Here is a 26,943-nt window from a genome sequence, read left to right as displayed (position 1 = left end):
TCATTTTATTCTCTATTTTACTCTATATTTGTTTACTACTTCATTAATTTCTTCTCATATCTTTGTTGCTTTCTTTACTCAACTTTCTTTGAACTATTTAATTTTTCTTTTACTAATTTCTTAAATTGAATGCTCAATTTCTTGATTTTTAGCCATTCTTATTTTGTAACATAAGCATTTAAAGCTATAAATTTCCCTCCAAATACCTCCTTACCTGCATTAACAAATTAAGATATGTAATACTCTCATTAGTTACCAGTCAAAGTGTGTATTTCATTTTTCACAAAGCAGCATATAGTTCAATGATTTTTCTATCAAACACTCAAGTAACCATCAATTAGGTCAAAACATAGAGTATTACTTGTACCTCCAGAAAACCCGAGTGTTGGTTCCCAGTCACAGTACTATCCCACCCCACCTAGGCTAACCGTTATCGTGACTTTTATGGTTATCTATTTTTCTAGTTTTAACTCCAAGTTGTTTGCCCCTAAACACAACAGTTTTGTTTTGTCAAACTGTTTGGTTTTCTGTTTGTTTTGGTTTGTTTAAAATGGTTTCATAAAATAAAATAAAATGGTTTCATAGAGACCATGTTCTTTTGAATTTGGTTTCTTTCAGTCAACATTAGGCTTGTGAGATGTATCCACCTATTGCTTATAGCTGGTGTTTGTTATAATTGCTATATATCTTCATTGTATAAATACATCATGACTAATTATCATTCTACTCTTAATGAACATCTGAGTTATTGCCGGTTTGGGGCCACTATGAATAATGCTGCTATGAATAGCTTTGAAAGTCCCTGAATGAATACATGTCTGTATTTCTGTTAATTATACACTCATCAGTAGAATTACAAACTCAAAGGGGGTGAAGAGCTTCAACAAGAGTAAGTAATGACAGTTGTTTCCTAAAAGTGTCATACCCAATTACACTCCCACCAGTGGTGTAACAACTGGTCTATAATAATATAAATAATGCGAAGAGGTAATATTTGAAAGATATTAATTGAATTTTTCAAAGAATTGATGAAAACCACAAATCCTGAGAATTAGGAAGCCCTATGAATTTCAAGAGATGTAAATTTTAAAAATCCACTTTGAGATTTTTTTTTTAGTCAAAGAATACTGAAGAAAAAAAAGAAGCTCTCAAAAGCAACCAGAGAGAAAGTAAAAATTACCTATGACAAAATAACTATTAGATTAATAACTTCTTAATAGCAACAAGTGAAGCCAGAAGACAGTAGAATATCTTCAAAGACCTAAGAGAGAGTCTTAGAATGTCAACTTAAAATGTATATCCAGTGGTAGTTCCTTTCAGGAACAAAAATGAAATAAGTGTTTTTCAGACCAAAAAAGACTGAAAAAGTATACCAACAGCAGACTCTCACTAAAGCAAAAGACCAGATCACTGGTAAATTGTTGCGGAAGTCATTAAAAAACAGGAAATTCAAAGGAACCAAAATAGAAGCTATTGTAGATAACTTTGAAGTATCAACTCAATCCTCCTCCCCTTTATTCCGAAAACTGAAAAGAATCTAAAGTTCAAAAAGTTAACAACATGCCTCTCATACAAATACAAAAAATAAACATATGTCAAGATGTGCCCAATTTGTTTCTCAGGAAATCAACAGGATAGTGAAGCTGGTTCAAAGGAAAAATATAGACTAAGGGAATACACAGTCATTAAAGAAAGAAAATATTGGAGTAAGATTACTAGGTTAGGTACAAAACTACTTAACACGATTATGAGCAATAAAGTCATAATCTTTGGTTATAATCTCTATGAGATAAAATTAACTGAATATCTACTAGACAAACATTTATTTAAAATTACCATGTAACTGCAGAATCTGGGTCTTTCATCAGTAGTAGAAAGTGAGTTATATAAAGATACATTCCTCAAGAGAATTAAAGAACCCTAAGGTGGTTAAGCAGGACTCCAATGTGACATTAAAAGGACAAGTTGTCTTTCTTTTGCTTTATTTCCAAATTTGAGATAATTATTCTTAACAGAATAAATCCCCACCTTAGACAGTCTAGGATGTGCATGTACACACCACTATATTTAAAATGGATAATCAGCAAGGACCTACTGTATAGCACTATAGTTAAAATATAGCCATTTTGTGGCAGCCATATTTGTGGTTCTCATGCCAAAGAAGTATCAGCTGGTCCACAGACACAAAGAAGCATGATTCAACCTTGAGAAAGAAGCAGAGTCCAGCTGGCCCCAAGTGTGAGAGAGAAAAGTGAGAATGAAATGCCTGCTGGCTCTTGATGGCTTTGCACCCACTTCCTAGTTCCAGGCCTTCATGAAGCTCAAGCTATAGTCCTGGCCTTGGATTCTTGAGATATTCCAATATTCATCCAATAAATTCCCTTTTGTGCTTAAAGTGAGTTTAGGGAGCTTAAAAATACAAGCAAAAACAAAAGAGTAACCCATAATTTGAAAACCCAGAGAATCAAGACAGAGAGCAATAAGAGACTTTGTCCAAGCAGTGTAGATGCACAGATCCTGGTGCAAGACCCCCTTCTTATGTCAGAAGACATCAGTTCTTATGTGTTTCTTGTTAGCCCAGTGTAAGTGTTCTCTGCTATGCGGCTAAGTACCACACAGTAGACAATTAGTTAGGACTTATCACGAGCCAAGAGCTGCACTGGGCTAAGCCTGTGAACATATCTACATGACGTATGTGGCAGATCAAGGAGGACTGTCACATCTCTGTATTTCCCAGCGCCTTATCAGCCAGATAGCTTACAGCTGAAATCTCGGTCTGTGGCATGTCCTCTCTTGTCTACGTTCATATGAAGAAAAGCACAAGAAAATCTCCATAGCTCTTTGGTTTATCAGGTTAACTCAGGGGGTGCAATTATGAAATTAAAATATCAGTATCTCCAGTAGGAATTTTCACTTTTATATTGGATCTTATTTTTAATATGTTCAAGCATTCAAGCTAATTCTAGACACTGAGACCTCTCTAGAAAGATGCAAAAAAAAAAGGAGAGAGAGTCACAGGGACCAGAGAACGCAGGGCAGTGATGAATGCAAGGGAAGGCAGCTGTAGTGGGAGAGGCCCCTGTGAGAGAGGGCAGGTGGGGCTGAAATGGCATAAATTAAATCCGTTAATCTATGACAAACATGGGAAAACCAGACATTACTAACTGCTTGCTCTGTGTAAATCTTTATAAGTTTACCCTGGTGCATGTGATAGCAAATAAGAACCTAGAGAGGGGCTTTTATGAAAAAGCTTTTCTGAATACGTGAAATAACAAAAGGTCCAGTTCTCCACCTCAGCTCTTTTGTGCAATCACATCAAACAGAAACTCAGCAGGCCTGAGGGCCACTGCTGCTTCTAATTAAGGCCTCAAGGTAAGGCAGCGCTTTAGGGGGTATCTTCCCAGCAAAACAGAAATTCCACCTCTGTCTCTAGCAGCAGAAGGCTGATGGGGGCTCAGTATGCTGTGTTTGTTCTCAGCTTGCATTAAAAGTGGCAGGCTGCACCTGCCTTCCAGACACCCTGCAAGCAAGCTTATTCTAACGCTGCTGCTCTTGTTCAAACAACTCAAAGCCTGGGTAACAGATGTTAGATAGAGGAGGAATGAGAAGCAAGGCATTTTTCCTTTTTCTGTGTACTTTTGTGTGTCTGTGTGTGGTGGGGAGGGGTTTTATACATGAAAGAATTACTATTGCATTCCTTTGCAAAATTGATATGCCATCTGTCATAGAGGTGTCAACACTGAAATCCTGGGTGCTGGTGGAAGGACTTATTTCAGTCACCAGTCTCAAGGAGAGGGTTTCTCAAACTTCAGTGATCATTAGAACCACCTGAAGAGCTTATTCCACCACAGGTCAGCAGCCTTACCCTCAGTTTTTTTGGTTTTTTTTAACTTCTTATTTTATTTTGGAGTATAGCTGATTAACCATGTTCTGAAAGTTTCAGGTGGACAGCAGAGAAGCTCAGCCATGCATATACACGTATCCATTCTCCCTCAAACGCCCCTCCCATCCAGGCTGCCACATAACAGAGCGGAGTTCCCTGTCCTAAACAGTAGGTTCTTGTTGGTTATCTATTTAAATACAGCAGCATGTACATGTCCATCCCAAACTTCCTAACGATCTCTTCTCCCTCTTTCTCCCCCACTCCACCCCCAGTAATCTTAAGTTCATTCTCTAAGTCTGTGAGTCCATTACCCTGAGAGTTTTTGATTCCGTAGGTCTGGGGTGGCATCCACAAATTAGCATTTATAACAGTTTCCAAGGTAAGGCTGATGTTGCCAGTTCAGGAACCCCACTTTGAGAATCACTGCTCTAGGAGGGCAAAGAGAAAGAGAAAAAGTGAAGAATCGTCCGCTATGGCAGTGCAGACCCGAACTGATTGGTTTTTTGAGACACAGGTGGTAGACAAAGAGGAGACAGCTGTGTTTGGATCTGAGCCCGTATGTGAAAGGGCAGGCCGACAACAGGCAGAAGAGAGTTTTGAAATGATCACCAAGTGTGGAACAGCTCGTCCTGACGAGCCAGAGCGAGCGAGACTCACGTTTGCTGCAGGAGGGGGCCGGGGTCTCCTTAACCCCTGTCCCCGCTACCTAGGCTTCTATTAGGCTGTGGATGGGGTCTAGCTCTTCATTTCTTTTCTCTCTTAGACAGCGTGGGTGCCCAAGCTCCCCAGGCCCACCCCCCACTTTCCCGTTATTGCTACCACTCTTGATCCTCGTAGGAAAACTGGGCTGGTGAGAAAGGATCCTCAGTTTGGCTCCTAGTGATGGACGGCAGAGAAAGCATCTGGGGTTTGCAGTTTTGGCCTGAGCCGCAGGGCACCCTCTGCTTCCAAACTCATGCCCTGCCAAGCGTCCCTCACACCCAGTCAGTCCGGCCCGAGGTGGTCATTTTGTCAACTGCAGAGGGGTGAGGAAGGGGTCCTGTCTTACAGGGGGTGTTAAATGAATTAAACAAGGAGGCTGTTAGACTGAGGAGGCCCTAACGCCGGGGCAGCCTGCTTAAGCAAACCAAAGTCTAACCTGTAAAAGCCTGAAAGTCAAGACGCAAAGGACCACCATTCGTGAACAGCCAACCAGGCTCCACGCTACAGCCAATCGGCCAACCAGGTTTCACGTTACAGACAATCGGCCAACCAGGCTTCACACTACAGCCAATCAGCCAACCAGGCTTCACGCTACAGCCAATCGGCCAACCAGGCTTCACGCTACAGCCAATCGGCCAACCAGGTTTCACGTTACAGACAATCGGCCAACCAGGTTTCACGATACAGCCAATCAAAGTTTCCTTACTTCTCTTCCTCACTTTCTCTATGTCTCTCCCCAGTTCCTGCAGGTCAGAGGGCTCCTAACCACTTCCAGTTTGGTGCTGCTTGATTCCAGTCGATTTTTGTTCAGATAAACTCTTAAAGAGTCTTAGTGTGCCTCAGTTTATCTTTGAACATGGGAAACAGAAATACAGCATTCATTTTCCCACATGGCTCCCCTTCCTCACTTCCTTCCTACCCCTACCCACCACTTCCTATCAGTCCCCAGTGAGACAGCACAAGGCTGTACTAAGGAGACAGCCTCGACCCCTCGTCTCAACAATGAGGCGGGAGTATGAATGAGTCATGGCATGGCTGCCTATGTAATTTTCAGGCCCAGTGTAAAATGAAAATGCAGATCCTCTTTTTCAAAAGTATTAAGAATTTCAAAATGACGCCAGCAGAGCATTAAACCAAGCTTGAGGTTCCTCTGTGTACGGTCTCCTGTCCATGGGGCTGGACCTGGTCGCGAATTGTCTGTGGAAGCCTCAGCATGCAGGAAAGCAGCTCCAAGCTTTCCCTGCTGCTCCCACTGGGCTGGAAGGAGCCTCTCCCGTGGAAGGAATGGGAAGGGGAGTGACGTCAGACAAACAGGAAGCACAGTCCCTGTGACCTCTGAGACTTCCCGGGACCCTGGGAGGGCAGACACCAACTGCTAAAGAATAGATTCTTGAAACAACTTCCCATGGCCAACACAATGTGGCTGACCATCTATATATCTGACTCTGCTTGCTGGCACTTTCCCAGCAAGGTGATCCAGGAAAGGTAAACACAGGATACCCCTCGCTTTCAGGGGCAGGAAATCAAAACTGAAACTAGGAGGCCCAGGCACTTTCTGTAGGATCACGTCATTTTTGACATCAGTTTCTGGACGCCTCTGCCAGTACTCAGAATTCTCACATGCACGTCAGAGCGCTGAAGTACCTGATCTCTAGTCTCTCCCAGTCCCATGACTGTGTGCCCAGCCCTCTTTATAACAAGGTTCCAAACATCTAGCAGAGATAACAAACTACCCTAAAGCTGGGTGACTTAAAACAACCACTCTGTTACTATCTCACAATTCTGTGGGCTAGAAATTTCAGAGAGGGCTCTGAAATTCAGAGAGGGCTCAACCATTACAAGTTTTCTCTTCCACACATATCAGTGAAGGATCCAAGATGGCTACAGTCACATGTCTTCATGGGGATGGCTAGAAAGCTGATCCCAGCTGGGATTGTCCTCTGGAGCACCCATATGTGGCCTTTCAAGCCTGGGGAACTCAAAGTAGTGAATTTTTAGATGGCAGTTCCCATGAGCTTCCAGAACTCAGGGCTCCCAGAAGAGCATTCCAGGGTGCCCAGCAGGGAGTTTCAAGTCTAGCCATGGAATTCCCAGAATGTCACTTCCATTGTGTTCTGTAGGTCAAGAAAATCGCCAAGGTAAGCTCAGATCCAGATAGAGAATTGGGCTCCACCCCACAATGAAGGAGTAGCAAAAGATCTGTGGCCATTATTTATCCATTGGGATGCTGATCATATAACAAAGAAAACAGGAAACTCCAATCAGTATCCCCCAGGTCAGAGAGACAAGTCTAAATTCAACAAGGAAATGTTAGTTCTGAGCTGTTTTCAATTGTGTCCGACTCTTTGCTACCCCATGGACTGTAGCCTGGTAGGCATCTCTGTCCATGGGATTTTCCAGGCAAGAATACTGGATTGGGTTGCCATTTCCTCCTCCCAGGGATCTTCCCAACTCAGGGATTGAACCCGCATCTCTTGAGTCTCCTGCATTGGCAGGCAGATTCTTTACCACTGAGCCAGCTGGGAAGCCCAAAATGTTAGGGGATGTACATTTTATGTTTTAAATTACAATTCTTAAGATACAATGCTTATGTCCTATTTTTACATTGATTTGTCAACATTTTTATTTTGACCAATTGTATGGAATAAGAATCTCTACTGTAAGTTTCTAGAAATTCAAGAACTTAGCTCCATGACACTTTCTTATTTGCCCTTCAGGATGGAAAGCACAAAGCCCAGGGTGTGCTTGCTAATTTAGTACAAAAACAAGCAAACAAAAAAAATGGGCACCCATTACTTTTGCCCTGGAGCTTCCTGCTACAGCCTCCACGGTTAATATTGTGGGGCACCAGTCCCTAGAGCTAAGTCGCCTTTGTTGTCGGCCATCTGCTTGTCTTCTCTCCACCTTATCCTGGTAGAACCTGCCATTTTCCAGAGCACTCTTCAGCCCCATTCCTCTCAAACACAGAGACTCTCTTTCTCTGACTGCTTCTAACTTCAGCTGGGTAACGTGCCTCACTCCAGAATTCCAAGGAAAGCCAACATTTTCCTGAGATTTTGAAATAGCCACCATCTACCAACCCCTCTGGTCTTTCCCAGTGGCAAGTGGTAAAAAAATCCACGCGCAATCCGGGAGATGTGGGTTCCACCCCTCCCTGGGTCAGGAAAATCCCCTGGAGGAGAGCAGGGTAACCCATGCCAGCATTCTTGCCTGCAGAATCCCATGGACAGAGGAGCCTGGCGGGCTACAATCCACAAGGTCACAAAGAGTCGGACACGACTAAAGCAACTGAGCATGTGTGCACACCAGCCCTTCTCCTGAAGTCTTTGCTGCTCGGGCCCCTGACAGTCTGGCTAATGATCTCACCCCAGAGGCCATCCCACCCTCAGCTCCTACCGACCCCATCAATGGCCCATCAGATCCTGCACGCCCTAGAATCCTCTCATCCTCTGTTGCCCTGGTAACCATCTCTGGGCTTCCTCACCCCTTTCCTCATGCCTAGAATGCCTTCTCCAATAGTCTTTGGCAAAATTGTACCTCCACTTTCAGACTATCCTTCCCCATTAAGCCTTTTCCAATTAACCTCATGACTGTGCTTGCCTCACTTTAAACCCCAACACTCCTGCCTGTGCTCCACACCACCTCTCTCCCTATGGTCTGTGCATCCCATGAAGGCTGTTTCTGACTCGTTACATGTGTCTTGTCATTTGCCTCCAAAATGCAAACACTCTGAGAGCAGAGACCATGGTTTGTGTGTGTATGTGTGTGTGTGTAGTTTTTATTATCATTATTATTATTATTCAGTACAGAGAATAGGATTGGGCTTCACAATATATGCTCTAAAGATGCATATTGAAATTATATGTCTAAAAAATGTTTTATAAATTGCGCCAGACATGTTATTTAATTCACACATTTAATTCTCATCTATCCCACTCATTAATACTTCCTGTCAGGTCTAATTTTAACAAAATTCCACCAGAAGGAAAGAATTTGGATGCCCACACAATTCATTAGAATGGGATTTGGCATCTGGGACAAGTTCGTGAGGCTCAGGATGTCAGATAAAGACATGAATATCCTCAAATGGGTCAGTGGCAGTGGTTTCCTGACACGTGAGCTGCAGTTTCATTAAGAGGAATGGAGAAGGAAACAAAAACGCCTGAGCCATGGGAACCAGGCATCTGTGAGCCCCGAAAAGAAGTCTGTTTCCTGTTCTGGAGGAGAGGAGCCATCCTGTGGAGGAGTTGTAGAGAAGGAAGTTGTGGAAGTGAGGGGTGGACCTCCAATCCCACACCCTCACAAAGGTCAGACTTTAATTATTTTATTATATCTTTTACAAAAACTGGAACCAGAGAGAATGAGAACAAGCCACAGAAACTCACTCTTGGCTCCTCTCAGGCAATTGAGCCCCAAACCACAACCCTAAAGTCTGTTTGCTATTGGACAGGAGATTCAAGGACCGAAAAGCACTGGCACGTCGAATGGGCTCATTGGCTCAGTTGCTGAGTTGGAGACTTGGGGACATTTGCCAGCAGCCTGCTCCGGAACACTCTGTCCCTGCCCAAATCAACTGCAGTAATTAGCTTTGCTCATTAGTTTCAAGTAAATAATCTCCTTGTCACAGCTGGGGTCCTTTATCAGAATGGTGGACATGAGGGTTTGCAGAAGCAAATGATTTTTCCTCCCCTCTGAAATCCCTGGAACACTAAGTCATGACCCAGAGATCTGAATAAGGCATAGAAACTCCCAGAGATGCCTAAAATTCTGAGGAATAGCTCTGCCTAAAGGGCGGAGTCACCAGGTATTAACAACAAATGTAAAACAACAAAACTTTTGAAATGATTATTGATCTTTTCTTTGACTCAAAGCTCAAGTTCAGATCAACAAACACGCAGAAGTATGTGCTACATGCCAGGAAATGGCCCCCAAGGGGCCTAGGAGGAGACTGACAAGGCAACTGGTAATAAATGTGCTGGTGAGGTACTCTGATAGCAGAACGCACAGAGGGAGGGTGCGCTAACCTAGCCTGCTTCTTCAGGGAAGACTTCCTGGACATGTGACTCCAACACTGATTTAAGAAGGGAAGTAGCCATCAGGAGCACTTCTGCAAGACTCACGCAGGAGGGAGGCATGGGGTCGATTCTGAGCCTTCTGAAACAACTGGCAAAACGCATGTTCTCAACCTTTTATTCCTTGGTATCCCATCATTATGGGGCTTCCCAGATGGCTTAGTGGGTTTAAAAATGCAATGCAAGAGACGTAAGAGACTCAGGTTTGATCTTTGGATCAGGAAGATCCCCTGGAGTAGGGCATGGCAACCCACTCCAGTATTCCTGCCTGGAGAATCCCATGGACTGAGGAGCCTGGTGGGCTACAGTCCGTGGGGTTGCAAAGAGTCAGACACTACTGAAATGACTTAGCAAGCATGCATGCATGCATCCCATCATTATGCCCATTGCAGAGGAGGAGGAAGTGAAAAGAGAGGCTTCAGTTCTGTCCTTGAATTGCCTGTGGGGATGGAGTTGGAGGCACAGTGCTGGTCGGACCCCCACCAGCCTCAGGAGCGCCCCTGGTGGCAGAATGGCTGGTCCCTGAAACTTTAAGTTCTGCCCCCACCCCCAAGCACTGCCAGGGGCATCTGCTGCACCCTTAGTGCCAGGGGTATGGTCATTGCCAAAGAGAGGGCCAGACAGCTTAATACCTCAAAGCTTGCCTGGAGGACTTCCCTGGTGGTCCAGTGGCTAAGACTCCACACTCAGTGCAAGGGGCTTGGGTTCAATCCCTGGTCAGAGAACTATATCCCACATGCTGCACTGCCAAATAAATAAACTTTTTTTTTAATGTCATTAAACCTGCCTGGGCCAGAGCACACCACCAAAGCCCAGTGTCCTTACAGTGCAGCTTAGGCTCACTGTGAGATTCAGCCCAGGGCTGCATGACAGAAGAAAAGAGACATGGAGTGTTAGAGGGCCAAAGGGACAGGTGGTCTCTGATATTGACTGGAAGTCACAAGTTGGGGAAAAAAGGCAAAGAGGTTAATAATCCCATGGTGGTTAAGAGTGTGGGTTTTGCAATCAGACAGCTCTGGATTTAAGCCCCAGCCCTGCTGCTTCCTGGGCTTCCCCTGTGACTCAGCAATAAAGATCCCATCTGCAATGCAGGAGACACAAATTCAATCCCTGGGTCAGGAAGATCCCCTGGAGAAGGGGATGGCAACCCACTCCACTATTCTAACTTTGGAAATCCCATGGTTGGAGGAGTCTGGCAGGCTACAGTCCGTGGAGACACAAAAGAGCTGGACACAACTCGGCAACTAAAACAACAAAAACTACTACTTCCTAGCTATAGGGGTACATCCCCCCTCCCACCTCTCTGCACCTCAGTTTCCTTATCTGCAAAGTGGTGCAGTAGTAGTTACCCAAGTGGGTTGATGTGAGAATTAAATGCAGTAACACATGTAAACACTTCTTGCAGTGTCTGGAACATAGTAGCTACTCAGTAAATACTAACCATTGCTTCTTCTATCCATTTGCATTCCCCACGACCATGCACAGGATGCCTGAGTTCACTAAGGTTTTTACCAGAATCATCTGGATGATTGCCTTCTTTTGGTGAATTTGGAGACAGCCAATGAAATTTCACACTAATATATTTTTTGTAATAAAAAAATACTTTCTAGTAGCAAAGAAGTTGGATGGCATCACCGACTCAATGGACATGAGTTTGAGCACCCTCCAGGAGATGGGGAAGAACAGGGAAGCCTGGCGTGCTGAAGTCCATGGGGTTGCAAAGAGTTGTGCATGACTGAGTGACTGAACAACAAAAAACAACGAAGAGTTCCTGGGGAAGATCAGACCTAGAACAAGGGTGTCCAACCAGGAAGTGGTTCTCATGTCCTTTGAGGCAGAAAGGACTCCTTCAATTGGACGGTGACTTACTGGTGACCAGCCCTGGCTCACAGGCACATTTAGTGATGTGTGATGTCTTAGACTCTATACATGGACATCAGCAGATGGTCAACACTGAAATCAGATTGATTATATTCTTTGCAGCCAAAGATGGAGAAGTTCTATACTGTCAGCAAAAACAAGACCAGGAGCTGACTGTGGCTCAGATCATGAACTCCTTATTGCCAATTTCAGACTTAAACTGAAGAAAGTAGGGATAACCACTAGACCATTCAGGTATGACCTAAATCAAATCCCTTATGACTATACAGTGGAAGTGAGAAATAGATTTAAGGGACTAGATCTGATAGACAGAGAACCTGATGAACTATGGACCTGATGTTCATGACATTGTACAGGAGACAGGGATCAAGACCATCCCCATGGAAAAGAAATGCAAAAAGGCAAAATGGTTGTCTGAGGAGGCCTTACAAATAGCTGTGAAAAGAAGAGAAGTGAAAAGCAGAGGAGAAAAGAAAAGATATTCGCATTTGAATTCAGAGTTCCAAAAAATAGCCAGGAGAGATAAGAAAGCCTTCCTCAGCGATCAATGCAAAGAAATAGAGGAAAACAATAGAAACAGAAAGACTAGAGATCTCTTCAAGAAAATTAGAGATACCAAGGGAACATTTCATGCAAAAATGGGTTCAATAAAGGACAGAAATGGTATGGACCTAACAGAAGCAGAAGATATTAAGAAGAGGTGGCAAGAATACACAGAAGAACTGTACAAAAAAGATCTTCACAAGCCAGATAATCACAATGGTGTGACCACTCACCTAGAGCCAGACATCCTGGAATGTGAAGTCAAGTGGGCCTTAGAAAGCATCACTATGAACAAAGCTAGTGGAGGTGATGGAATTCCAGTTGAGCTATTTCAAATCCTGAAAGATGATGCTGTGAAAGTGCTACACTCAATATGCCAGGAAATTTGGAAAACTCAGCAGTGGCCACAGGACTGGAAAAGGTCCGTTTTCATTCCAATCTCTAAGAAAGGTAATCACAAAGAATGCTCAAACTACTGCACAATTGCACTCATCTCACACGCTAGTAAAGTAATGCTCAAAATTCTCCAAGCCAGGGTTCAGCAATACATGAACCATGAACTTCCAGATGTTCAAGCTGGTTTTAGAAAAGGCAGAGGAACCAGAGATCAAAGTGCCAATATCCGCTGGATCATCAAAAAAGCAAGAAAGTTTCAGAAAAACATCTATTTCTGCTTTATTGACTATGCCAAAGCCTTCGACTGTGTGAATCACAATAAACTGTGGAAAATTCTGAAAGAGATGGGCATACCAGACCACCTGACCTGCTTCTTGAGAAACCTGTATGCAGGTCAGGAAGCAACAGTTAGAACTGGACATAGAACAACAGACTGGTTCCAAATAGGAAAAGGAGTACGTCAAGGCTGTATATTGTCACCCTGCTTATTTAACTTATATGCAGAGTACATCATGAGAAAAGCTGGGCTGGAAGAAGCACAAGCTGGAATCAAGATTGCTGGGAGAAATATCAATAACCTCAGATATGCAGATGACACCACCCTTATGGCAGAAAGTGAAGAGGAACTAAAAAGCCTCTTGATGAAAGTGAAAGAGGAGAGTGAAAATCTTGGCTTAAAGCTTAACATTCAGAAAACTAAGATCATGGCATCTGGTTCCATCACCTCACGGGAAATAGATGGGGAGACAGTGGAAACAGTGTCAGACTTTAATTTTTTGGGCTCCAAAATCACTGCGGATGGTGAATGCAGCCATGAAATTAAAAGACACTTACTCCTTGGAAGGAAAGTTATGACCAACCTAGACAGCATATTAAAAAGCAGAGACGTTACTTTGCCAACAAAGGTCCGTCTGGTCAAGGCTATGGTCATGTATGGATGTGAGAGTTGGACTGTTAAGAAAGCTGAGTGCCGAAGAATTGATGCTTTTGAACTGTGGTGTTGGAGAAGACTCTTGAGAGTCCCCTGGACTGCAAGGAGATCCAACCAGTCCATCCTAAAGGAGATCAGTCCTGGGTGTTCATTGGAAGGACTGATGTTGAAGCTGAAACTCCAGTACTTTGGCCACCTCATGCGAAGAGTTGACTCGTTGGAAAAGACCCTGATGCTGGGAGGGATTGGGGGCAGGAGGAGAAGGGGGCGACAGAGGATGAGATGGTTGGATGGCATCAGTGGCTCGATGGACATGAGTTTGGGTAGACTTCAGGAGTTGGTGATGGACAGGGAGGCCTGGCATGCTGCGATTCATGGGGTCGCAAAGAGTCAGACACGACTGAGCGACTGAACTGAACTGAATAGGTCAGCACTTGAAATTCCCACTCATATCCATGAAGAGATATCCCTATCTCTTACAGAGGAGGAAACGGCCTGAGAGCTTAAGTACCTGCCCGGCTCTGTCCACCTAGAGAGGGGAAGAAACCAGGGCTTTACATCCTGGCCTCCTGATTCCAAAACTTACTGTCACTAAGTCAGGCAGCTTTTGCCACATAGAAGGGACATGCTACACATTCTTTATCCTTTGGAACCTAAAGGACACATTTCTAGGACAGCTGGCTCCAGTCAAAATGTAGGCTATGACCCTGGAGCCATTCATCCCCATTTATGTCATACTCTAGCCATCCGCAGAGAGAATTTTACAACTGGCTTTATCACAGTCCAAATTCTGTGGTTATTGGAATGAGAAATATTATTCATTCAGCTGGCCAAGACTGAGGAGAGGGCAACCTTGGGGATTTACAGACCTGCTCAGGAGATGGGAATGTTCATTCCCAATGGAAAATTGCATGCATTGCCCAAGCTCTCTGACCTTCAAGACATACACTGTATCTTTTCTCAGGCTCTAGTCTTCAGGAATGAAATGGAACTGAATTAACAGTGGCAAAAGACTTCTTTGGAGAGAGGAGGCAAAGTTGTAACCATTGCTCTTCTGGAAAGTAGGTTTTGGATGGAAAGCTCAGGAAAAAAAAAAAAAATCATCCTGTGTCCAGACAATCTACAGAGATCCATGAACCAAACTGGCCCCTGCAGTGTTCTTGAAGTGAAGTGAAAGTTGCTCAGTCGTTTCTGACTCTTTGCAACCCCATGGACTTCTCTAGTCCATGGAATTCTCCAGGCGAGAGTACTGGAGTGGGTAGCCTTTCTCTTCTCCAGGAGATTTTCCCAACCCAGGGATCTATCCCAGGTCTCCTGCATTGCAGGTGGATTCTTTACCAGCTGAGCCACAAGGAAAGCCCAAAATACTGCAGTAGGTAGCCTATCCCTTCTCCAGCGGATCTTCCCAACCCAGGAATCAAACTGGGGTCTCTTGCATTGCAGGTGGATTCTTTACCAACTGAGCTATCAGGGAAGCCTAGTGTTCTTGGCACCCTCCCAAATAGAGAGGAAGACACAGGGGGTGCCTAGATGGAATCAAATATTTGCGGGGGAAATGAAACATTCAACCACTCATTGAGATGATTGGTACTGGATGGAACTTCCATGGTGGTCCAGTGGTTAAAAATCTACCTGCCAATGCAGGGGTCATGGGTTCGATCCCTGGTCCGGGAAGATCCCACATACCCCAGGGCAAATAAGCCTGTGAGCCAAAACTACTGAAGCCCTCAAGCCTAGAGCCCATGCTCCACAACAAGAGAAGACACCACAGTAAGAAGCCTGGGCACCAAAACTAGAGAGTAGTCCCCACTTGCTGCAACTAAAGAAAGCCCTACTCAGCATCAAAGACCCAGCACAGCCAAAAAAATTTAAAAAAATAAAGATGAATGGTGCTGGGAAGCACAATCTCGGGATGGTGAACTTGTCTCCAGGTGGCAAAGGGAAAGGCCCAGCATGCCAGGGCTACTTGAATATCTGCCAGGGATTTTCTTCTGGGCCACTACAGCTCACTGAACACCGAGCCCCATGCCCTCTTTGACCGCAGGCTGACAGATGTAGTCCATACCCCCGGTGACATGCTCAAGCTTCACATCAGCCCATACTGACTACTCGGGCTTGCTGTCACATGAGAAAAAGAAACCCCATTAAGGTTCAATCCACTGGATATGAGCCTTCCCTTCCCTGCAGCCTAATGCACTCCTCCAGGCTAGAGCAGGACAGAAACTTCCCTCTGTGCTTTCATTTGTCTCCTGACATTTGGGAGAAACGGGTAAGAAAATCAAATAGAACTGACTCAGACTCACACAGAGGAGCAAGACAGGAACTCAGTGTCCTGACCTCAGCCATGCCCAACCCAATTTGTCTGGGGTGCTTCTCTCCATGGAGCCCCAGCCAATATGGCAGCAAGTAAAGTGGGTAGTTTCACCCCATCCTCTCCTTGGTCTCTCCTCTCTCTTGTTCCTCCCCTCTCCACCTTCCCCAGTCCTCCTGAACTGCTCAGTCCCTTAATTTCTAGGTTTTTGTCATATTCTCCCTCTGTAGGTCAACCTCTTTTATCTCTCAGTCCCCCAAAGAATTGCCTGGCCTAGAGTCCAATAACACTAAGACCCTGCTTTCAGCCAAATGTGGGGTTAGTAAGACTCTAGGGATCTAATTCAATGAGAAATAAGCTTCCCTTGTTTATAAGCTTTTAAAAAAAATGGGGTCAATTCATTCCAAGAGGATGTTTTGATTCACAGGGAAATATGCATTTTTTATGGTGAGGGTCATTAACCTTCAGACTTGTGGCAGACCTTTGGGCATTAAGGCAGCCAGTGGGGAGAGGTTTTGCAGCAGGATCTTTGTCACCATAGGGGGCTCCCAAGTGTGGTGACTCTCCCTGCCCCCTCTGTCCAACATGGCCAGCCCCAGGTCACCCGTTTTCCTCAGAAATCAGAACGTCCTCATCCAGCTGCCGGGAAAAGAGAACAAAACTGCCAACTGATTATTATTCAGGAACAAAGCAGACCATTTATTTTAGCAGAGTGAGAGCCATTATCTCCCCAGGACACACGCTCCAGAGTGCAATAGCTTTATCCAGTCACATTTCCTTCTGTCCACAAATCCTTAAAAGACTGAGTTGTTCCTCTTGCTGGAGCAAGACAAAAGGGAACTGGAGAAAGATCTTTACGGTAGCAATGAACTACAAATGCTGCTCTGTCCTTCCTTTACTGCCTGGACGTCTACAAGGCAAGAGGACTTCCTGGCTTATCTAGAAACCCCAGGTGAATGGGAGAAGGCGTGAGAGAAGGGGACCTGGACAGCCATCTTCCATCTGATACAGAAGCATCTCACTGTCAACATCACTACCATCATCAAGGATCCCAGCTCCTTGGCTGCTGAGAGTCCCAAGAAAGGATGCCAGATAAAACACAGGAAGCCTAGTTAGATTTGAATTTCAGATGAACAGTAAATAATGTTTTAAGTATATAAGTATATCCCACGCCCTACAGGGGATATGACTTCCCTGGTGGCTCAGACGGTAAAACGTTTGCCTGCAATGCAGGAGATCCAGCCTCAATCCCTGGGTTGGGAAGATCCCCTGGAGAAGGAAATGGCAACCCACTCCAGTACTCTTGCCTGGAAAATCCCACGGACGGAGGAGGCTGGTAAGGCTACAGCCCATGGGGTCGCAGAGTTGGACACAACTGAGTGACTTAACTTTCACTTTCACAGGGGATATACTTATACTAAAAAAAAAATCATTTTTCATCTGAAATTCAAATTTAACTGGGCGTCCTGTGTTTTTATGTGTTAAGTCTGACAACCTGATCACATCATCCCTCCCCACCCTCATCTACTGTACCCTCCCCAGCAGCTGGCTCTGGCTACCACACAGTTTTAGACTTGTTGTTCAGTCACTAAGCTGTGTCCAACTCTTTGCAATCCCATGAACTGCAGCATACCAGGCTTCCCTGTCCTTCACTATCTTTCGGAATTAGCTCAAACCTATGTCCATTGAGTCGGTGATGCTATCTAAGCATCTCATCCTCTGCTGACCCCTTCTCCTTTTGCCTTCAATCTTCCCCAGCATCAGGGTCTTTTCCAATGAGTTGGCTCTTTGTATCAGGTGGCCAAAGTATTGGAGCTTCGGGTTGAGTCCTTTCAGTGAATATTCAGAGTTGGTTTCTTTTAGGATTGACAGGTTTGGACTGGTCACCTGGAAAGGAGCATCTATGTGCTTATACACCAGAAGCATATAAAATGATATGGGTCTAAGTTCAGCACTGAGAAGCATCAGAGATAAATCTCACAGGGAACATTTCATGCCTGACTGCTTCAGATGCGTTTGCCTAAGGTCATGTGCTGGGCTGTGCTTAGTCGCTCAGTCATGTCTGACTCTGCAACCCCATGGACTGTAGCCCACCAAGCTCCTCTGGGCAAGAATACTGGAATGGGTTGCCAGACCCTCCTCCAGGAAATCTTCCCAACCCAGGGATCGAACCCAGGTCTCCTGCATCTCAGGAAGATTCTTTACCAACTGAGCTATCAGGGAAACCTATATATATATATATAAAACTGAGTCACTTTCCTGTACAGCAGAAATTAAACACAGCATTGTAAATCAACTATATGTCAATAAATTTTTTTAAAAAAATTAGCATTCATTATCCCTGATAAAATTTAGGCTGAAGAGCTATCATATAAATGCTAACAGCATGTGGCCAGACATGATGGTTCTATGGTCCTGGATGCACTTCAGCAGCTTGGTAAAATCCACCTTTAAAATCATCTTAGGCCAATAGCACCCAATCATTGTAACAAAATCATTCTTCCCTCTCACTGTCACTTCTTTATTTCCCTTTTTGTACTTATTCAGTTTGTGTCCTCTTTCACCATTTATATTCAAATCAATTTGTCCATTTGAATTAATTTCCCAGTAAAATCTTTGGAAAGGTCTCTTTTTAATTAATTCCCCTATAAGATCCATGTAACCCACAGCTTGTTTTTTTCTGTTACTTCCATTTTCATTCTGCCCAAAGTAAACCATAAAACATAAAGTTCCAGTCACAAGAATCCAGTGACTCTTAAAAATGACTGGAATTTATACTTTATAACTTTGAATATAAGGTCTTCTGAAAGCTTTTTTTTTTTTTTTTTTCCATCTTACCAAAAAGAACTCTACCCTCTCAAGCACTTAATTGTTTGGAAAACAGACATACAAGAGTCCAGTCACTTGCCCAAAGACAACACTGCTGAAAATTTCTGGTATTAAGAGAAACAGTAGGAGAGGATTTTGTGGTAGGAATGTTTCCTCTTAAACTTTACATATGAATTTTCCCAATGTCAGAATTTCATGACTCCATAGTATTTAGGGACTTCTGGCTTCCAAATGTGAGAATCTCAGGCTTAACATTCCAGAATTCTAAAAAAAAAAAAAAAAATTCCAGAATTCTGGCTTAACCCCCAGTGAGAAAAGTCTCTATGATACAGCATCCATTTCTATTGTTTTGCAAGAATGAAAAGAAGCCACATAATTGAGTCTGGAGCAAAAGGAAAGGAGCTCAAGGAGAAGACACTTCTGTGGGGCCAGGACCGTGGATGACAAAGCAAATGACAGGAGGCCCCCCTTCCCGCTGATGGAAGGTCACGCAGGTCATTCTCCTGCCCCTCCTCTTGCCTCTGCCTGGCTGATGCTTAACATAATACAGGATATCCAGGGAGTGGAAGTTTACATTTCAGGGTCTCCCAGGGAGTTGGTTTGTTCACTCATTCAAAACCCTTGATTGCCTGTCTCTCACCTGCCAGGTATGTCTCAAGACACAGGAAACATCAAGGTGAATCAGACCCTGTCTGTGCCCTCAAAGAACTTACAGACTAATACCCAAACAGCTTTACAAAAAAAGGATGTGGACCACAGTGCATCTTTGCATGTTGAACTGACAGCACGGGCTTTCCGTTGCACTGCTTCTCGTTGTTGTTCAGTTGCTAAGTCGTGTCCAATTCTTTGTGACCCCACGGACTGCAGCACACCAGGCTTCCCTGTCCTTCACTATCTCCCAGAGTTTGCTCAATCTCATGTCCACTGAGTCGGTGATGCCATCCAACCATCTCATCCTTGGTCGTCCCCTTCTCCTCCTGCCTTCAATCTTTCCCAGCATCAGGGTCTTTTCCAGCGAATTGGTTCTTCGCATCAGGTGGCCAAAGTATTGGAGCTTCAGGTTCAGCATCAGTCCTTCCAATGATTATTCGAGTTGATTTCCTTTAGGATGGACTGGTTGGATCTCCTTGCAGTCCAAGGGACTCTCAAGAGTCTTCAACACCACAGTTCAAAAGCATCAATTCTTTGATGCTCAGCTTTCTTTATGATCCAATTGTCTCATCTGTACATGACTACCAGAAAAGCCCATAGCTCTGATTCTAAGGACCTTTGTCAGCAAAGTGATGTCTCTTCTTTTTAATACACTGTCTAGGTTTGTCATAGCTTTCCTTCCAAGGAGCAAGCGTCTTTTAGCTTCTCAACCATGGACAATTCCATCTCCAGAAGACATCCAGCAGTGTCTGGGGCAGTTTTGGTTATCACAGCTGGGTTGAGCAGTGCTACTAGTATTTAGCTGGTAGAAGCCAGGAATACTTCTTAACATCCTACAATGCACAGAACAGTGTCCCAAACAAGGAAGTACTGAGGCCAAAATGTGAGTAGTGCCAAGGTTGAGAAGCCTGGTCTACAAGGGCAAATATGCTACGATCACTTCTATCCAGTTGGCTCAGGAATTTGAGTCCGCATGGCCACTTGTGTTCTTTTCCTGGCTCTATCATTGATTGGCCTTTGCCTCTGAGCAAGTTACTTCCTGGCTTATGTTTCCTCGTCTATAAAATAGCCCTGGAGTCTCTGATCTCCATTTTCCTTCCTGCCTAAGAATCTATGGTTTTCACAGGGTCAATATTTGTGCTTTCACTGAACTCTGCTCCTGTGAGAAGAATGTCTAGACCAAGATCTGTTGATTCTGCTCCAAGTCGAGATGATAAGCTGGCTTCCTGTGTGGATCCTGAGTGTAAATTGGGGAGGGTGAGTATGACCTCTGCCCAGGACCTCCACTAGGAGGTCTTTATCTAGGAGCTTAGTTTTCCCATCAGCAAACAAGAGACACAACCTGTCTGCCTCCCTACATCAGGAGGAAAGGCTTGAGTAAATGAAGCAAGATGGAAAATTACCCAGACGCTACTCTGGTGACCAGGTCCAAATTATACACACACCCCCGCCTTGTCCCCCCTTCTGGGGGGCTCCGAGGCAGTGAAGGGATAGGAGGAACCCCACTCGAAGCCAGCTCAGTGGCCTGGGGTGCTGGGCTGGGGAGGGGAGACGTCAGTCCCTCTGTATGGGTCTTTGGAACTACCTGAAGGAGGACCTTTGTCATCTGTCTCCCTTCAGGGAAGAAAGACTGGGATTCTTGGCCACTTATTTTAGGCCCTGGGACTGGGTGTGAGGCAAGTGCCCTCAGATTCATTCTCTCTCTTTCTGTCTCTCTCCCTCCCTCCCTGGCTTTAAATGCATTCCCCAAACAGAAAGAGCCTTTCAAGGCTGTTGGGCTGGAGGACAAGGGCGGCTCTGGATCACAGGAGAAGCAAGGCTCTGGGAGGAAGGAGAGAGGCTCCCGTCTGGCCCTAAACACAGGTCTTTTCACAGCTCCTGTGGTGCTGGCTGTAACCAGAAAAGCAGGAGAGGGAGACAGGGCAGGCTGGCTTTGGCAGCTGCACCGGTTTCTGTGTGACTGCGCTCCCTGGGCTGGCAGCATAGCCTCAGGTCTGCAGTTGGAGTCTGTGTCCTCCTCCCGCTAAACCAGTGCCATCCGACGTGGCAGACTGTGTGGAGTGAACAAACGAGCCCTCCCTTTTTTTAATGGAAGAAAAACAAAAATTCAGAGACATTAAGTAACAGGTCCAAGTTACTTAAACTGCTAAGCAAGTGGACTTCTACTAGTTTTGTTTACTATTCAGTTTTCTTCATCGAGCTTATCAACAATCCATGTTCCTTAGTCAGTTGACCACATATTTCCCATTCTGTATTGTTCATTGTTTGGATTTTGATTGGGGTTTTGTCTTTCTGATATAATTTACATTCCGTAAAATGTACAACTCTTAAGTATACAGCTCAATGACAGACACACACCCATGCAGCCTGCATCTGGATAGAAGTAGAAAACATTTCCATCATTTTAGAAAGTTCTTTCACGCCTTGTTCCAGTCAACAGCCACCCTCACCACAACAGGTAACCACTTTTTTTTTTTTTACTTCTATCACCATAGTTACAGTTTTGCCTATTCTTCAACCTCGTATCAACCTCATATTCTTTTGCTCAATATAATAATATTTTTTAGGTTTATCCATGATGTATCTGTAATTTTTTCTTTTTCTTTTGGGATGGCATTCTATTGTATGAACATACCACATTTTGTTTATCCATCTTCCTGTTGATGGATATTTGCATTGTTTTCAGTTTATGTTCACGTGATTTTTTAAAAATTAGTGTCATGGGCCTATTTCAATTCTCCACTCAAATGCACTTTAACAAAAATCACCCTCCACAGGTCACAGCATGTGAGAGAAAAGAGGCACCAGCTGACCTTGATGGTCCTTTCATCCCTGGGGTCCTCTAATTCAACCTCTTCTCTGATTAAGAGCTGCTATCAAGCTCCTATATTATGACAATGTTTTCTCTGAACTGCAGAGCAGACAGTGGCTGCTTCCGCACAGAGTTGTAACTCCTGCACCAACAAAGACAACAGGTCTTATTCAAGTACAAGAAATACACCCATTCCATTTCTTGTCATCAAATGATGTATAACCATGAAGGAAACATGCTCTCCTTTTCTACCCATTGGAAGCAACTTGAGCAAGGCCAGCCATCATGGTTAAGATGTAAATAAATGTGTCTACTCCAGCCAGCTCTCCTGTCCTCCATGGAAAGCTACAGTAGTTTCTCCCTTGAGGTGTGTGGGAAAGAACCAGGCTCACAGAGGGACTGTGGACCAGTTCTCTGAAACATTTCTGGCAAATGGAGCTGCCAGTTCCTTCCATGAATTCCCATCACTCATTCTTCTTCCTTCTGCTGTTTGTCTAACACTGGCTTTAAACATGTCCACACCACACCTTTTGAGCCTAAGTGCAGTGCACCCTGAAACTCCAGCACAAAGTCAGGCCTCCGTTTAACCACAGAAAAGGTCTTTCTGGGCCATGCAAAGAGAAGACTGGTGGGGAGTTCCCTGGCGGTGTAGTGGTTAGGACGCAGCACTCTCCCTGTCGTGGGCCCAGGGTTTAATCACTGGTCAAGATCTAAGATCCTGCAAGCCAAGCGGAGTGGCCAAAACAAAAAAAGAAAGAAAGAAGATAAAAGCTTGGGAACAATCATTTGGATGATGCACACAAAAAATAATCACTCTGCCTCAAGGTTTATTCAACAGATACTGTTTGAACCCACAAAGACACGAACTCCTAATGGCCTGAATGATTACTACTGTGCTGTCTAACATCCAGCCTGAGCACGCACCAGTGAAGTCCTCCTGTCCTCACACATCTCCTGGGATAGAACAGACCACAGGGAAGGATGGGGGCTGGGGACACAAATTCCACCTCATTCTCTCTTGTTCTCTCTCAGCCCTTGATCTCACCTTTCTTCCACACCACACCTCCTCTTCCTTTTCCTGGTGAGTTCCATTTTCTCTACTAAGAAAAGGGAAGAGGACAATCAGGTGTAGATGTCGTTGCTAAACAACCTTTACTTGAGCCTTTCAGACCTCTCATCTCCCCTTTAAGCAGTCTGTCCCTCCAAGTACCCCCATGTGTACCCCAGGAACACCTCATCTGCGCCAGCTGACCTAATCCATCACTGTTTTCCCAGCTCCTTCAAATCGAGACACATACCTCCCACATCCCACCCACTTGGCTTTTCTAAGATAGGGAGGAGGTCTTCCTGGATAGCTCAGTTGGTAAAGAATCTGCCTGCAATGCAGGCGACCCCAGTTCAATTCCTGGGTCGACAAGATCCCCTGGGAAAGGGAGAGGCTACCCACTCCAGTATTCTTGGGCTTCCCTTGTGGCTCAGTTGGTAAAGAATCCATCTGCAGTGCGGGAGACCTGGGTTCGATCCCTGGGTTGGGAAGATCCCCTGGAGAAGGGAGATGGTTGGCTGGCATCACCGATTAGATAGACATGAGTTTGATCAAGCTCAGGGAGCTGGTGATGGACAGGGAAGCCTGGCTTGCTGCAGTCCATGGGGTCGCAAAAAGTCAGACACGACTGAGCGACTGAACTGAACTGAGTCAGATAAGTTGAAGGTAGGGAGGCTGTTCCCTGGGGTGCTAATGAGTGCCCCATGGGGTCCCAGCTCACATCTCTGTCAACCTCACAACAGCCAGGGGTGGTGCCTGTCTGTTACTTGAACTCCTTGTTCCTTTCCCTGGACGGGTCTCCCCCCTTCTCTTAAAATGACGACACTGAGTATAATCAGCTGCCGACAGCCTCAACCCACCCCAGTCGGTCCCATTCCAGCCCCTGGCCAGCACCAGCTCTGATGGCGCCATCCAAAATCCGAAGCATTTTCCTAACCTCTCCCCGCCCTCCACCCACTTCTTAATCTTTCAAGAACAAATTCTCCCCGACCCCAGAATTTCTTGAAAAAGAAGAAAAAGAAGATGAGTTTCTTCCATTTTGACACTTGATGAAATAAACTAGGTGTCAGGGTTTTTGTTTTTGTTTTACTAAAATCTGATTCAGAAATGAATAGCCTGAACTGGGTTTGGATTTTAAGGACAAACCCAAAAGAGCTTGTGAGGTTTTTTTTGTTTTGTTTTTTTTAAATTCCCCCAAAGTAGCCAGGAGGTGGATTTGCTAAGCTGTGGTTGTTGGCATGAAGGATTGCGAAGGCAGGAAATTCCCCACATAGCTACCTCTCTTCCTGAAGGCTGCTGCGTTCGGAGACTGGCCTCCTCCATGGCTACCTCTCCAGGGTTCCAACCCGGCCACCCACTGGCTCCAACAGGCTGGGCCACTGGGCCGCTTACTGTAAATTACAGCTTCATAGTGTAACGCCACACCCATTCATCAGATCCCTCCCAGGCGAGAGTGCAGGGGAGAAGATGGGATTTAACTCACAGACACACTAACCACTTCCTCCATAAAATTTCAGCACTGTCCTTCTGTGGAATCTAGTCAAAGAGCAGCCAAGATGCCCATCCCAGAGAACTTTCCATTCTGAGAAATTCCTTCTGAATCTTTCATGCCTACCTCCCCAGAACACACATACACACACACACACTGCATTTGCCTAGCTGTAACAAACATTCCAAACCTCAGTGGATTAACATACTGAAGAGTTATCTGTCTCTCACGTTTTAACACCTGCTTATACCAAAACTTGCCTTGATTGTGAATTTTGTTCTAAATTATATGTCTTGCCTTCTGGTCATAATTCTTGGAGGAATTGTGACTTACACATTTTCATGTAACTGAGATGTCCCTCTTTACAGTCTGTAGTCCAAATAGCAAACCTCAACCAGGCCTCAGGTGGTAGTAGCTAGAAATCCAGTTTATATTTTCCAAAGCCCCAACTCCTTTTCTCTATATATCCAAAGACATCTGAGTTCTTATTAGTATGAAGGGTAGGAGATAGAGGACGAGAAAATGCAAAGGAAATGAGAAGTCTTGGGAAAGTTGGCACGGGTGAAATCTTATTTAGCCCGCTCTAGCTCTGCTAACATCAGTGGCAGCCTAGTGGCTGGGGAAGAGTTTTATTTCCATGATTGTAGAGTTAAAATAAGCAAAGTGCCTCTTGGAACCCACCCCTGGACTAGGCTCAGTCAGGAAACTACACCAGAGGGAGGAAGATTTGGAGGAAAGTGGTCAGAAGATACAAAATTTCAGTTATAAAACAAATAAATACTAAAGATGTAATGTACAACATGATGACTACAGTTAACACTGCTCTGTGATATATGGAAAAGTTGATAAGGGAGTTGGTTCTAAGAGTTCTCATCACAAGGAGAATATTTTTTCTTTTTTTTCTTTTTATTGTATCTCTATGAGATGATGAATGTTAACTATTTGTGGTAATCAGTTCACAATATACATGTCAATTATGCTGTACACCTTAAACTTATACTGTGAAGTATGTCAATAGCTTCTCAATAAAACTATGAAAAAAAGAAAACCACACCATCAGGAAACTGTACTCAATGCTCTGTGGTGACCTAAATGGGAAGGAAATCCAATAAAGAGGGAATATATATGCACATTAAAAAGCAGAGACATCACTTTGCCAGCAAAGCTCCATATAGTTAAAGCTATGGTTTTTCTAGTAGTCATGTATAGATGCGAGAGTTGGACCATAAAGAAGGCTGAGGGCCAAAGAATTGATGCTTTCAAACTGTGGTGCTGGAGAAGACTCTTGAGAGTCCTTTGGACAGCAAGGAGATCTAAGAAATTAATCCTAAAGGACATCAACCCTGAATATTCATGGGAAGGACTGATGCTGGAAGCTGACGCTCCAGTTTTTTGGCCACCTGACATGAAGACCCAGCTCATTGGAAAAGACCCTAAAGCTAGGAAAGACTGAAGGCAAAAGGAGAAAGGGGCCACAGAGGATAAGATAGTTGGATGGCATCACTGAATCAATGGCCAGGAATTTGAGCAAGCTCCTGGAGATGGTGAAGGACGGGGGAGCCTGTTGTGCTACAATCCAGGGGGTCACAGAGTCAGACATGACTTAGCAACTAAACAATGAACAACAGCAGTATGTATATGGCTGGCTGATTCATTCTGCTGTACGGTGGAAACCAACACAGTACTGTAAAGCAACTCTGCTGCTGCTAAGTCGCTTCAGTCGTGTCCGACTCTGTGAGACCCCATAGACGGCAGCCCGCCAGACTCCCCCGTCCTTGGGATTCTCCAGGCAAGAACACTGGAGTGGGTAGCCATTTCCTTCTCCAATGCATGAAAGGGAAAAGTGAAAGTGAAGTCGCTCAGTCATGTCCGAGTCTCAGCAACCCCATGGACCACAGCCTACCAGGCTCCTCCATCCATGGGATTTTCCGGGCAAGAGTACTGGAGTGGGGTGCCATTGCCTTCTCCAGTAAAGCAACCCTACCCCAATGCAAATTAATACATATGTGAAAAAAGAAAACTACACCAAAACTCGGAGTCTCCCAAGTACTCCTTCATCTGCTTCTCAGCTACAACTGGAGAACTAAGTCAGGATGGCATCCAGCAACCACCTCGTGGACCCAGAACCATTACCCCTTGGTCTCCAGCCTCACTCAGATGGACCCATCAGATCTCTCTCTCTCACTTTGAGAATCCAGTTGCCCATCCCTGCAACTGGCTGTGATGAGAGCCTCATGGTGCCAAACACAGTGGATCTCCCTAATTCTGCAGTCAAGTGCTCTGCCCTTGAGCTATACCTCCATCTCCCTAATTCTGCATCTCAGGAGGAAGGCACAGATATATACAACAGATTGTATTACTGTTCACCAAACATTCCATTTTTCCATCCTATGGGAGA

The 26,943-nt window shown here is 44.7% G+C and overlaps 1 long non-coding RNA gene across 2 annotated transcripts in view; it reads right to left on the bottom strand.

The window, feature by feature from the left end:
• LOC122438686 overlaps positions 1 to 24,432 on the bottom strand; it is a 96,321-nt gene extending 71,889 nt beyond the window's left edge. For both annotated transcript variants that reach the window (XR_006268609.1, XR_006268608.1), the window contains exon 1: positions 24,335 to 24,432. This is a non-coding gene — a long non-coding RNA (uncharacterized LOC122438686). The remainder of the gene's footprint in view (positions 1 to 24,334) is intronic.
• Between the last annotated feature and the right edge of the window lie 2,511 nt (positions 24,433 to 26,943).

This window comes from Cervus canadensis, chromosome 3 (genome assembly GCF_019320065.1).
Source record: "Cervus canadensis isolate Bull #8, Minnesota chromosome 3, ASM1932006v1, whole genome shotgun sequence".
Classification (NCBI taxonomy): domain Eukaryota; kingdom Metazoa; phylum Chordata; class Mammalia; order Artiodactyla; family Cervidae; genus Cervus; species Cervus canadensis.
This window is presented reverse-complemented; position numbering and strand designations above follow the sequence as displayed.